This window comes from Cetorhinus maximus, chromosome 31 (assembly GCF_964194155.1).
Source record: "Cetorhinus maximus chromosome 31, sCetMax3.hap1.1, whole genome shotgun sequence".
Taxonomy (NCBI): Eukaryota; Metazoa; Chordata; class Chondrichthyes; order Lamniformes; family Cetorhinidae; genus Cetorhinus; species Cetorhinus maximus.
Window position 1 is genome coordinate 16,416,714 of NC_135909.1, and position 13,424 is coordinate 16,430,137.

Here is a 13,424-nt window from a genome sequence, read left to right on the forward strand (position 1 = left end):
ATTTCGCGCTGTGTATCACACAAGCTCATGAACGGGCCTGAGACCGTCACTTTCCACCCTGAAGTATATTCTCTATCAGTATAAATTGTTATCTTCCCCTTATATTGGTTTTCTTGGGAGTGTCCTGTTGAGTGCAGAAGGAAAAGCTTTGACATGTCTCTTTTTTTCAGCCATTCTCAAATACATTGGCGCTACTGTTCAATTTGAAAACCCGTTTCAGCTCTGCCAGTTTGGCGCAGTCAATCTCTGGCCCATTTTCTCATTGACCGTTGAAAGTTGGTGAAATAGGCTGCTCTCTGATTGGTTACGAAAGCCACCCAATGAGATTCCGAACACATTGACCATTCATAAGTGGCCGACTACATTCCCCAGAAGATGGGTGAATGCGGGAGAAATACTTCATTCGTGGTGTCAGTGTGTGTAAGATTGTAGAAAGACCGGCGGTAGAGCCCAGGACAAAGCCAAAGTCAAGTCTCGCTCCTCCCGGGCTGGACTGCAGCTCCCCGCGGGCCGTGTTCACAGGCTCCTGAGAAAGAGCAGCTATGCTGAGCGTGTGGCTGCTGGAGCGCTCCGCTCTTCCGATTGTAACATTCCCGGCCGCTTTCAGGGGACAGGATCAGAAATCAGCCGTTTCTCTCTGTCCCGGTGAAGCCTGTGTGAAGGAGTCCGTTGGTAACCTATGTTATTTGCGTTTCCAGTGAGCTGAGATTGGCTCTGTTTTAAATCGCTGCTTTGTTACCGCCAGTTACAGATAAGAGATCGACAAATTTAATCTGTTCCTAAAATAGCGCCAGGATTCTGTGACGCAAAATGCAATATTACAGCTCCTAAAGCGTGAGACTAAAATTGCCTGGAAATTAAGCCGTTCGGCTATTATCTTTTTTTCCCTCTATTGGAGGGATTTTCGAATTTGAAAATATAAACCAATCGGCACTTCCAATTCCTTCTACCTGGCTCTCCGATTGGTTGAAGATTTGGATTGAGAATGGACTGACCAATCAGAGCTTGAGCCTGACTAAAGCCTCTTAAACCATTCACAATGATTATTTATAGAGGTCAAACTGATGGAATCTGTATCTTCGACCCCACCTGTACTTGAGTCCTAAAATATACTTTTTTCCAACAGGCAAATAATTGAAGGAACCAGAATAATTGTGGTGTTTCCTCCAGCCAAGCTAGAATGAAGATTCCGGCCAGTTCCTCCCACGCAGTACGTACATTATCACTGACAGAGCGCAGAGACACAGACAGGTCATCAATTTCACAGTCTCAAACAGCAGAAATAGTTCCAGAGTCACACTTTCCATCCATCAATCAAACAGGGCAGGAGAGGTAGACGTTGTTCCAATGTTACCTCGACTCAGCACCACAGACGGGTGGTCCAAATTTTCACCCACGATCCAATTTTTAGCAGGTCAATCCCACAAGATTACAGCCTCAGCTACAAACTAAATGTCAAATAAAACTGATGCATGTTTCCAGTTTCAAGTTTAAAGGCTTAACCTTGATAATGTACACTGAGATTCATATTATGCAGCAGTCCAATATTTGCACACATCATTAGTTTATAAATTGCAGTATTAATTCCCACATTGTGTCCTGACACATACATTAGATGCAAATCCAAATCTCAATTACATTATCAGTTTGAGATATTCTGAAAGCAAGTATACCCTGAGATAGAAACTCAGACTCTAGTTAAAACTTCACCCTGATTACGAAACTGAGATACAATATTAATTTGATGAGTATGGATTGAGCTATAAACTACATGCTAATTCTCAATCCTCACACAGTGTCAAATTAAAGATACTTTACCAATTCAGGACTGAGCTCCATTTTGCATTTGTGTGGAAATTCTGACTCAGAATCAGACTGAATGCCACATATCAAATTGTTTCGTACAAGCTGGAGTTACACTTGCGGACCACTCCAGGATCAGATTGAAGGATACATTATCTTTCACAATTGTGTTCACAGTGACAAAGGTTTAATACTCAGCCAAAGCTGACACACGTTGTTTGCTTTAAACCTACCATATCAGTGGCCTGTTGTTCTGCTGGAAATGTATGTGGAATGAATCCAAACTTATAATTAGTCCCAGAGACTGAAAGTTATATAATGAATCCCACACTCACACAGAAGCAGAGAATAATTCTCAAGCACATTTTCAGTGCCAGATGCTGAAAGATAGTCTGTTCACTGCACTCACTCACAATAGCTGAATCTGAGTGATACTAAAGAAATATGACACACCAATTGTACCACTGAGAGATTTAGAAAGAGTCCAAGCATCACATAGAGTAACAGATGCTGACGGATACAAATGGAAGACCACACACTAATACACACACAATAAACTACACTTTCACATACAATACCAATGATACCAAGGTAGCTCACCACCTCCTTCTCAAGGGCAATTAAGGATGGAGAATAACTGCTGGCCTAGCCAGCGAAGCCAACATCCCACGAATGAATAAAAAAAGGGCACCAAAGACTTCAGATTCAGAATGATTTCCATGTTCACATACAGAAGTACTGACTGATAGAGTTAAACACACACACACAGAGACCAGTAAGAGATTCAGAATGAGTCCCAAACTCATTTGCATTATCAGAGAGTGACTGAGAACAAAACACTTGCACATCTGCAGTTCTACTGGCAGGCTCAAAAAGTGTTCAGACACTCATACAATACAGAAAATGCAATATGCAGTCTGAATATGACACAGGTATATTGTACCCGAGATTGAGAGACACAGAATGACTCCAACACTCACTTTCAGCACCAGAAGCTGACTGATAGAGCAAAATCCTTCCACACATACAGTTCCACTGACAGTTTCACAATGTAACCCACCTCTCTCAATAACAGAAAATACTGATACAGATAGGAATGGAATATAACACAAATATACTGTCCAAGAGAGTGACTGTCAGAATAAATCCAAACATATTGGCAGTTCCACTGACAATGTCTCCACACTCACAACAGTAACCAAGACTGACAGGTTCAGAATGTCTCTCAGTTTCACACAGTACCAGTGAGTGACATAGATATTGAATCCCACGTTCACAAAATTGGCCAGAAAAGGGCAGTGAAGAATGTATCTCACTCTCAAATACAAAACAACGGTCTGATGTTTTCAGCACAACATTATAACTTCTGCTTGGTATAACAAAATATTATGAAATGTCACCTCCTCCGTCAGTAATTCCAAAAACCTCCCTTCGCCGTCCAATAAAATGTGAACGCTTCTTGTCTGTTCTGTCGCTCTCTGAGTGTGCTGACATCTACTGGCCAGAGCTGAGAAGTGCAACAGAGCGGAACTTTTTTAAAAATTCAATGGGTATGAGATTCACTGGCTCGGCCATCATATTTATACAACCGGGAACACGTTTGAACTGCAGGGAAGCATTTGACACAACAACAAAGAACATTTCTCAACACCAGAGAGCACAATTCCACCGCAGGAAATATATTCTAAACATGGGAAGCACTTTAATACCATAATGGAACAGTAGACATTAAATTCCAAGCAGCAGAGTGGCGAAGCGGAAGCGTGCTGGGCCCATAACCCAGAGGTCGATGGATCGAAACCATCCTCTGCTATTTACATTCTCATTAATGCCAAAGGTTACCCACAATCATGTCTGTTATTTACATCAGTTTCTTGCTTCCAATGCAAAAATTCAATCTTCAACAGATCTCTGATATGCTGTTTATTCACAGACGTACACAAGCTGTAAATGCTGCAAACACATCCCAGCCAATGCTTTCCCCTTTCCCTCAGCCCATTCCTCCCAAAGAACTGGCACAGGCGCAATGTCCTGAGTGGCCACTTCCTCTTCACTATCGCTGTATGATTATCTGCATAGAAAAAAAAAAACATCCTCTTAGATGGAAACAATGTCGTGAAGATCATAATTTTTAAAGTTAATTTACGGGATGTCGGCTTCGCTGACTGGGCCGGAATTTAGTGTCCATCCCGAGTTGCCCTTGATAAGGTGGTGGTGGCTGATTTCTTGAACCACTGCATTCCGTGTGGTGTAGGTACACCCACAGGGCTGTTAGGAAGGAAGTTCCAGGATTTTGACCCAGCGACAGTGAAGGAACGGCGATATATTGACAAGTCAGGATGATGAGTGACCCGGAGGGGAACTTAGCCGCAGGTTTTCCGATCTATAGGACACCCTGCAGTAATTCGTCATCTTTATTTGAACAGCAGCGTCCTCCCTGTGACATGAACCACCGAGAAGGACAAAACTATCAGCATAGCGGAGACAGCATCGCACCAAATACACAGTTCATCATTATCTGGACAGAAATTGTCATTCCTTCTTAATCACTGGTTTAATTTATGGAATTCCGTCCCCATTATTAATAATATTAACCATAATAATAAGTAACCATAATAATCATAAAAGTTTCATTCCTTCGGGTTTGCATTAGATACAGATTACACTAAATTATTATTATTTGAGTGCCTCTGATTGTTTCCTGTCTTGTTTTACCTGTTTATAGCTGATGAGAATTTAACGTGCTCAGTTTACCACTTATTCCGTCCTTATTGGCCTCACTTGAGGTGATAACCAGCATGTATGTGACCTTTCTGCTCGAACTGAATGTCTGTCTCTAACATATTTTGGTCACTCATTGCCAGATGCTCATTCACTATCATATTGTTAAGTCATTCTAAATTCGAGTGAGTCTAGATCCAACCTGATCAACCCTTCCTCGTTAGAAAACCCCCTCAGTCGAGGGAATATCCCAGTCACCATTCTCGGGAACTGTCTTCAATGCAAGTATGTCCATCCTTCAGTAACCAGACCAAATCTGCACCCATTATTCGAGGTGTGGTCTCGCCAATGCCCTGTACAGTTGCAGCAAGGCTTCTCCGCTTTTCTATTCCAGTCCCCTTGCAATTATAACCAACATTCCGCATGCCCTCCTAAGTATTTGATGCACCTGCATGCTAACTTTTTTTCAATGATTCTTATACAGCGGCACCCATATCCATCTGTACTGCAGCATTCTGCAATGTCATTTTTTGTAATTCTTGTACAAGGATCCCTCTGTACCACAGGATTCTGCAGTCTCTCTCCATCTCAGTAATATTCCTCTCTCCTATGCTTCTTGCAGAAGTGGGCAACCTCACATTTTACTACATTGAAACACACCTGCTATTTTATCCCCATTCACTTGAACATTTACATATCTATGCAGACTCTCTGTATCCACCTTACAACTTGCTTTTATTCCTATCTTTGCATCATCAACAAATTTTGCTGCAATACTGTGAGTACCATCATCCAAAACATTAACATCGATCGTAAATAGTAGAGGCCCAACACTGAACTCTGCATCTGTCCACTAGTTATAGTTTGCCAACCGCAAAATGACCCATTTATCCTGACTCTCTGTTTCCTGTCATGTTCTCAATCCATGCTAATATATGAACCCTAACAACATATACTCTTATCTTGTGTAGTGACATTTTATGTGGCACCTTATAGAATGTCTTTTGGAATACAACTGGCTCCTCTTAATCATCCCTGCTGCTTACATTCTGAAGGAGATCTAAAACAATAATCTAACAAGATTTCCCTGTCTATATCATTTCTTAGACACTTTGAATTACCCTCACCATTTGCCTTCCCACCTAGTTTTGTGTCATCCGCAAACTTGGCGATAGTACATTAATTTGCATATATATATATAATTAATATATTATATATTGCCTGCCATTTGTGTGGCATGAATGTTTCTTCCACTTGTCGGCTCAGCTTGGCTATTGTCCAGGTCTTGCTGAATTTGGCCATGAACTGCTTCAGTATCCAAGGAGTCGTGAATGGTGCTGAACCTTGTGCAATCATCAGGTTTCTGACCTTATTTTGGAAGGATGATCATTGATGAAGCAGCTGAAGATTGTTGGGCCGAGGACACTATCCTGAGGAACTCCTGCAATGATGTCCTGGAGCTGAGGTGAATGACCTTCAGCAACCACAAACATCTTCCTCTGTGGTAGGTATGACTCCAAGCAGCAGAGAGTTTCCCCCATGATTCTCATTGACTCCAGTTATTACACTCGCACTTACTGTTATACTTACCTTGATTGATTTTTTAAAATAATTCTCTTCTCCTAGTTTCAATCAATGTCCTAATTTAGAAAGAGAAAAACAGCGAAATCAGCACAAACTAACCAGTTACCTCCTTTCCTGTGATATCAAACATTGAATATTTTGAACATGGCCGGTTTGCTCCAGCCCCTTCCTCTCAGCTCTTTATCCCCCGCCACTCTCACTCTTCTCTCCTTCTCTCTCCCTCGTGGCTGCTCTAGGGCAGATCTGCCGCTGTTCTTTCTCCACCCTCCAGTCTCACTCAGCTCTCACTCTCGTCTCCTCCGGCATATTCCCAAGTTTCTGACTGCTTAGGAAATTCCCGGATCTTCTTTATGTTCAAGGTGGATGACTTCACTCTTCCCAATGCTCACCTCCATCGGCCACAGTTTTATTCTCTCACCGAATCTGTCAATGACCCTTTGAAACTTGCTGCTCCCACATACGCTACTAACCACGTCACCGAACCTAGTGTTATCAGCAAACTTGAATATATGTTGGAAGTTATTAAAATTTACAATAAAACAGAAAATGCTGTAAAAACTCAGCAACCCTGGCAGCATCTGTGCAGAGAGAAACAGAGTTAACGTTTGAGTCCGTATGACTCTTCTTCAGAGGTCGCCACTACTTTACCCTTTTTGTCCCTTATTCATTTTTGTATCCATGCTGTCGCTGCCCCTTTAATCCCAGCTGCTGGAATTTTACCAACAAGTTCATTATGTGGAACTTTTTCAAATCCTTTTGGAAGTCCAGACACACACCATCATCCTCGCTCCTCTGTTCAATGTTCTCTGACACGTCATCAAAGAGCTTTATTAAGTTTTTCAGTGCTGATTTTCTGTTAACCAATCTGTGCTGGTTATCATTTATCAACTCATGTTCTACCGAGCGACAATGAATTTTGTTCTGGATTATTGTCTTTCAACGTTTCCCTAGCACCAACCTGAGACTAACTGCTCTGTGGTTACTGGGTTTATCCCTCTCCATTTTAAACACGGATGTAACATGAACAACCTGCAGTCGTCTGGCTTCACTCCCATATCCAAGGAGGATTGAAAGATTGTGGCTCGAGTCTCCGCTATTTCCACCCTTCATTCCCTCAGTAATCCAAGTGTATCCGATGCGGATCGAGCAGCTTTTCTACTGTGAGCGGTGCCAGTCTTGTGATAGCTTCCACTTCATCTATTTTCATCCTATCCAATTTCCCCACCAATGACATTAGCAGCATCCGCTTGTTTTGTGATGACAGGTTTAGTGCAAAGTTTACGAGGCGAATACCAGGGATGGGCCGGTTGTCTTATGAGGTGAGGTTGAACAGGTTAGGCTTGTATCGCCTGGCGTTCAGGAGAGTAAGAGGCAACTAGATTCAAACCTTTAAGATCCTGAGGGTCTTGTCAGGGTGGAGGTGGAGAGCACGTTTCCTCTTGTAGCAAAATCTGGAACAAGGGGTCGCTCATTTCAGACAGAATTTCTTTTCTATCTGAGGGTCGAGCGTCTTTGGAGCTCTCTTCCTCAAAAGCTGGTGGAAGCAGAGACTTTGAATATTTTAAAGGCAGAGCTAGATAGATTCTTGATTAACAAGGGGGTGGGGGGTGAATGGTTATTGGGGGTAGGCAGGAATGTGAGGTTGAGGTTACAATCAGATCAGGCAGGGGCTTATTGAATGGCGGAGCAGGCTCGAGGGGCTGAGTGGCCTACTTCTGCTGCTAATTAGTTTGTTTGTATGTTCTCATTTAGTACGTCAGCCATGCCCTCTCCCCGCACAGGATCTCCAAATCTGCCCCCCCTTTCAGTGACTGTCCTTATGCTGGTAAAAAATCTTCAGTGTTTTCGGTTGTTACCTGCAAATCTTTTCTTATACGCTCTCTCTTCTGATCTAATTTCCTTTTTCCATCTCTCCTCTGCACTTTCTGTATTCTGCTTAGTTCGCTAATGTATTATGAATCTGACTATTATCATCAGACTTATTTGGAATTCCCACAGAGCACAGGATGTGTAGGCAACAGCTCTCAGCTGTCCCAACATTTCACTGAAATGAGTTGTCTATTTAAGTAAAGTTATCGTTATTTAGAGTGTTCCACTCCTTCCCTCTTGTACTTTTGCTGCAGTATCTGGGTTAAAATTACACAGCAGCTCCTTCCCCCTCTGCACTTAACCCTCACTTGCAAAAAATTGAAATTTTTAAGTCTTCACTCTGAAATTTACTCTCTCTGTGTTTGAGCTCACAGGTCACTTGAGTTCTTGTTTGTAATTTAATTGTTCCACATAATTTACCTGAAAGTAAGGTTTGATTTTGAATATCAATTCATTTGCACTGTAATTCCAGTTTATTTGAATTCAAAATATCAACAAACTAGAAGTTTGCTCCTAGTTTCTATGTTTTCAAGGTAAAATCTAGAGGTGACTTATTTGTTCTGCAATAACGTGCCTGCTCAACTCAGTTCAATAAATCCTGTTCTAAACAGAACGCTTTATCCAGACAACACATCTACTTGATGAGCTGATGGTGCAGGAGCACTCAGCTTTTACTCACTGATCTTCACAAGAGTTGATTCAGTTTTGATGTTGACTTGTTCGCTGGTGTCGATTTACTCAGACTCTTCACCTGATTTCTGTGCTGTCCAATGAAGCTTTCTCAGCAGAGTTCTCAATAATAACTTGACTTTTCCTCATAGGATTTCAATCTTGATGGTTTTTGAACTATTTTATCAAATGATTTAGTTTTGTAAATGTCACAGTCGCTCTCATGATCAGGCAGAAAGTTTAACTGCTGCGTTTTCAAGCAGCCGGCAGCTTTATTTGAGATGTCATTGATACAGGATTTTGAGTTCGAATCCAGTCACAAAATTTTCCAATGAATCTCAAGGTTCGCTCGAGGAACAGCGCCTCATCCTTCAATGAGGAACTTTACACCCTTCCAGTGTGAACATTCAGCTCAACAATATCGCTCTGTAAAAACTGCCAACATTCTGATTCCATTCTGTTCGCAGATGTGGGTTTGAGCCTCGGTTTCACTGAGATGTTCTGAATTGATCTTTTTCTTGACGTCACAAAGTGCTTTATAATTCAACGCGTCTGTACATTACAGGGGCTGATGGAAGATCCAATCAGTGAGGTGCGCATTCACCCTTTTTAAAACATTATTTCAGGGGGTGTGAGCGTCGCTCGCAAGGCCAGTCTTTGTTACACATCCCAAACTGTCCTTGAACTCAGTGGCTTTTTCAGCGGGCAGTTAGGAATCAAACTCATATGTAGGCCAGACCAGGGAAGACATCAGTGAACCAGCACTGAGACTAGCGTTAAATTGCAGGTTTTAGTTATTGAGTTTAATTTCCATCAGCAACTATGGTGGGAAATGAACCCAAGTCCCCGGAATATTTCCACTGCTCCAATGTTTCTCCTTCGAGAGAGATGGAAATATCATGTCGAATGGACTCTAAGTCGGATCCTCATGTTATTGTGAACAAAAGTATCAAATCCAAGATCTTACAAGAAAAGTCGAAGCAAGCTGGCCTCATAACTTGGGTTGGAGAATCACATCAGTGATTCCAGGCAGAGTTTCTGCAAAATCACCGCAATAAGGAAGAAACAATTGATAAAGTAACGACGAAGGTGGGATTTGAACCCACGCGTGCAAAGCACAATGGATTAGCAATCCATCGTCTGAAAATGTCAGCCGAAATAGCTCAGTTGGGAGAGCGTTAGACTGAAGATCTAAAGGTCCCTGGTTCAATCCCGGGTTTCGGCAACAAATTGCAAATCCTTTTACCTGGGCAGCTGCTGCTCGTGTTACTTACCAGCTGATAGTGCCATCAGTTTTTGGGGATACCCAGTGCAGCTTCTGAGGGGAGGGGAGACTTGCCCTCCTCCAAAGCACACGGGCAGCTCTGTGCCCGCTGGTCCACGTTACTGGAATAAAGCTCGGTTTCACCTTTCTTGATTAAAAACATATGAAAAACGGCTGGTCAACTCAGCTCCCATTAAACTATGCTAACAACCGTTCAACTCTCATATGTTCCCAGCTTCTGGTCCATCGATCGGTCATTGGGAATTTAAATTCCTGAAAATCCGTCTGTTGATCCATTGCAATGTTGCTTCTTGTAACATTAACCAGGGGACCGTAATTGGAATCCAATTAATCCATTGTTTCCCTCTTGTTTATTATTATTTCTTTGTGTCTGTGTCTCTCAGTGATTAGGTCGAGAAATGAGCTCGCCTCAGTCATGCGGCGGACGGATCTCATGAGTATTACAAATACTTACCCTTTACTTTTAAATTCAGATCCGAATTTATCATTGAAACACAGGAAATGCTGCTTAACCTGCTCTAAGGGCACTTCTATGACTCACTGAAACAACATAATTTGACCTTTCAGTAAGCTCTTTGTGTGCAGCCGTTTCTGGGGGTCTTCCTCAGTCACGAATATTTGAATCGGATCTTAGTTTTCTGCATGTTTAGTGAGAAGCCCAATATGTCATCTGCTTTACAGAAGGAGTCGACAGTGACTTGGAGCTAAGTTTCTGAGTGAGCACCCTGTTACGAGCGGGATGGGAGGAGTGCGCCCTTGGTCTAGTCCCACTACTCCACAGGTCACAACATTGGCTCAAATGTTCATTTCACTCACCAAAATGGCCAATTATTTACCTTCACCAGTGTTCCCGAGAATAAAATAGGTTTAAAAGTGGATTATTTCAATAAACCATAAATTTATTTGTTTATTATAAAAAAAGGTATTTTCGAATAGAAAAATAAAGCTTATGAACATTCAGTATGGATCTGAAATTATGCGAATTAATCTTTCGAGATACCATAAGTCACACACACACACATACACACACGTTCTCCCTCTCTCACAAACACACATACAGACACACACTCATAATAGAAAACCATGATATTAAAAAGAGAAATAGGGGAAATTAAAGCAAAATGATGGGGATGTTGAAAATCAGAAACAAAAACAGAAAATGCTGGAGATAATCAGCTGGTCTAACAGCATCTGTGGGGAGAAATAAATACAAAGTCAACGTTTCGAGTCCTTATGACCCTTCTTTAGAAAGGGGACAATTTTGCCAAACATTAAACGTCAATGGATCAAGGCAAAGGTCAGGGTGTGCAGTCCTTGAGATGGGGTCAGTGTTCCACAGTAACTCCCCCAGCACTGATCCGTGACAACATCAAGCAGTTGGTCCTTCTCTTCTCAAAGGAAAAAAAAGTCCACTTTTTAAAACACAGTCTCCGAGGTATGTTTTCTTTCAGAACCATGAAAACCATGTGACCCTATTTGTACACAGCCCTATCGGGTCGAAATGTTCACAGCCTGATTTCAACATGGAGTTGTAGGCTTGTCTGAAAGAACATTCAGACTGGCAGAGCTGGGGGTGGCTGTGGGGCCGGGGTGGGTGGGGTGGTGGTTCCGGGAGGCGAGTGTGGTGGCAGTTGGGGGGATGCACTGAGGGGAGGGACGTGTTGTGGCGGCGGATGTTGGTGAGTTGGGCGGGAGGGTTACAGTTTCATATTACTTGACCATATTTTAGCTGTGTTATAGGAGTTGCAGAAATTCAGCTTTAATTCGACTTAGCAGAGAAGCTCAAGGGGAATTAACGGTCAGGGAAGATAGGCAGCGCTCACTTCAATTGCTGGTCATCACATGTCTAAGTGACAGTTTCTCAGGGCAGTAAGAGTTGGGATGGGGTTACTTTTGACAGAAAGTGTTGAAGTGGCATTTTCCTGCGACAAAACTGATAGCCAAGAATGTGCTATAACTTAACAGAAAGTCCAACCAACTCATCCACACAGTCAAGCTGGTGAAACAAAATGACTGGCGACCTGGCTCTCACCCTGATCACTCGGTTCTCGGACTCCTGCAATGTTCCGATGAAGCTCAAGGTTCGCTCGAAGAACATTGGCTCATCCTTCAATGAGGAACTTTACAGCGTTTTACAGGTTTTAATTATTGAGTTTAATTTCCATCAGCAACTATGATGGGAAATGAACCCAAGTCCATGGAATATTTCCACTGCTCCAATGTTTCCCCTTGGAAAGAGATGGAAATATCATGTCGAAAGGACTCTAAATCCGATTCCCATGTTATTGTGAACAAAAGTATCGAATCCAAGATCTTACAAGAAAAGTCGAAGCAAAATGGCCTCATAACTTGGGTTGGAGAATCACATCAGTGATTCCAGGCAGAGCTTCTGCAAAATCATCCCCATAAGGCGGAAACAGTTGATAAAGTAACGACGAACGTGGGATTCGAACCCACGCGTGCAAAGCACAATGGATTAGCAGCCCATCGCCTTAACCTCTCGGCCACCTCGTCGCAAAATGCTGCCTATTAAACCCCCTTCTATACTTTTTGCATCCATGAACCGTTGAAATAAATGAAGCCCTTTGGTACAAGCACTGAATATTCGGCAAGATGTGTAAAGATGGAAACGTAGTTTATGTCATTAAAATAAATGTGCATCACATCAGATCAGGGACTGCTGTAAACCGACTAATGTGAAACACTTCAACACTTCAACCTGATATCCAACATGTTTCTACACAGTGTGAAAACCCACCGCGGAAAGACCGGAACTTACAAGCATTTGGTAGCAAAAGGAAACCCCTCCCAGCTCACTGCAAGCACCGGAACACAGCTAAAATGTGGTAAATTAAAATGAAACACTGGGGTTCCCAGCTCTGCTTGTCCTTTCAGTCAAGATTGAAACTGAGTGCAATCAGCCTCCCACGTGAATCCACAAATAGACAGTTCCCTCATTTGATGCATTAGAATTAATTCAGAGTCTCATGGCACAGAGAAACGTTCTTTAAACTTGGCATTCATTTATATCAGGTGTGTTGAAGTGATGCATTCCCTGCAATGACTTCCCGGGTGATCAAACCTGGTCCTGATTTCCGGAACTGCCACCACCTCGAGCGCGAAATAAAAATGCTGCATTAAGATGGGCTCGTCCGGGATTTGAACCCGGGACCTCTCGCATTTTAACTCAACGAAAATCCCAAAGCGAGAATCATGCCCCTAGACCAACGAGCCACCTACATAACAAAACGCCGTCAAGGAATCCTTTCATTGTCACACAAAGTGCATCAATCATAAGCGAATTACAGTTCATGCTGGAAATATTTTCCAATGTTTTACAAACCCCGGGGACGACTCCAACCATTGGAGAGTTTCCCGCCTTATTTCCTTTCACTTTCAGTTTTGCTGCAGTTCCTTGATGCCGCATTAGGTCAAAAGCTTCTTTGAACTCAAGTGCAGTCACTTGCACCTCACGTCTTGACTTCGGCTGTTT

At 42.5% G+C, this 13,424-nt stretch overlaps 3 non-coding genes across 3 annotated transcripts; 1 reads left to right on the forward strand and 2 right to left on the reverse strand.

Moving 5' to 3' along the window:
• Positions 1 to 9,798: 9,798 nt before the first annotated feature.
• On the forward strand, positions 9,799 to 9,871 carry trnaf-gaa (transfer RNA phenylalanine (anticodon GAA)). The gene has a single exon. It is a non-coding gene; the product is annotated as a tRNA-Phe (tRNA).
• Positions 9,872 to 12,363: 2,492 nt separating this feature from the next.
• Positions 12,364 to 12,445, reverse strand: trnas-gcu (transfer RNA serine (anticodon GCU)). Its single transcript has one exon. It is a non-coding gene; the product is annotated as a tRNA-Ser (tRNA).
• A 630-nt stretch (positions 12,446 to 13,075) lies between these two features.
• trnap-ugg (transfer RNA proline (anticodon UGG)) lies at positions 13,076 to 13,165 on the reverse strand. The gene is given in 2 exon segments: positions 13,076 to 13,111; positions 13,130 to 13,165. It is a non-coding gene; the product is annotated as a tRNA-Pro (tRNA).
• Between the last annotated feature and the right edge of the window lie 259 nt (positions 13,166 to 13,424).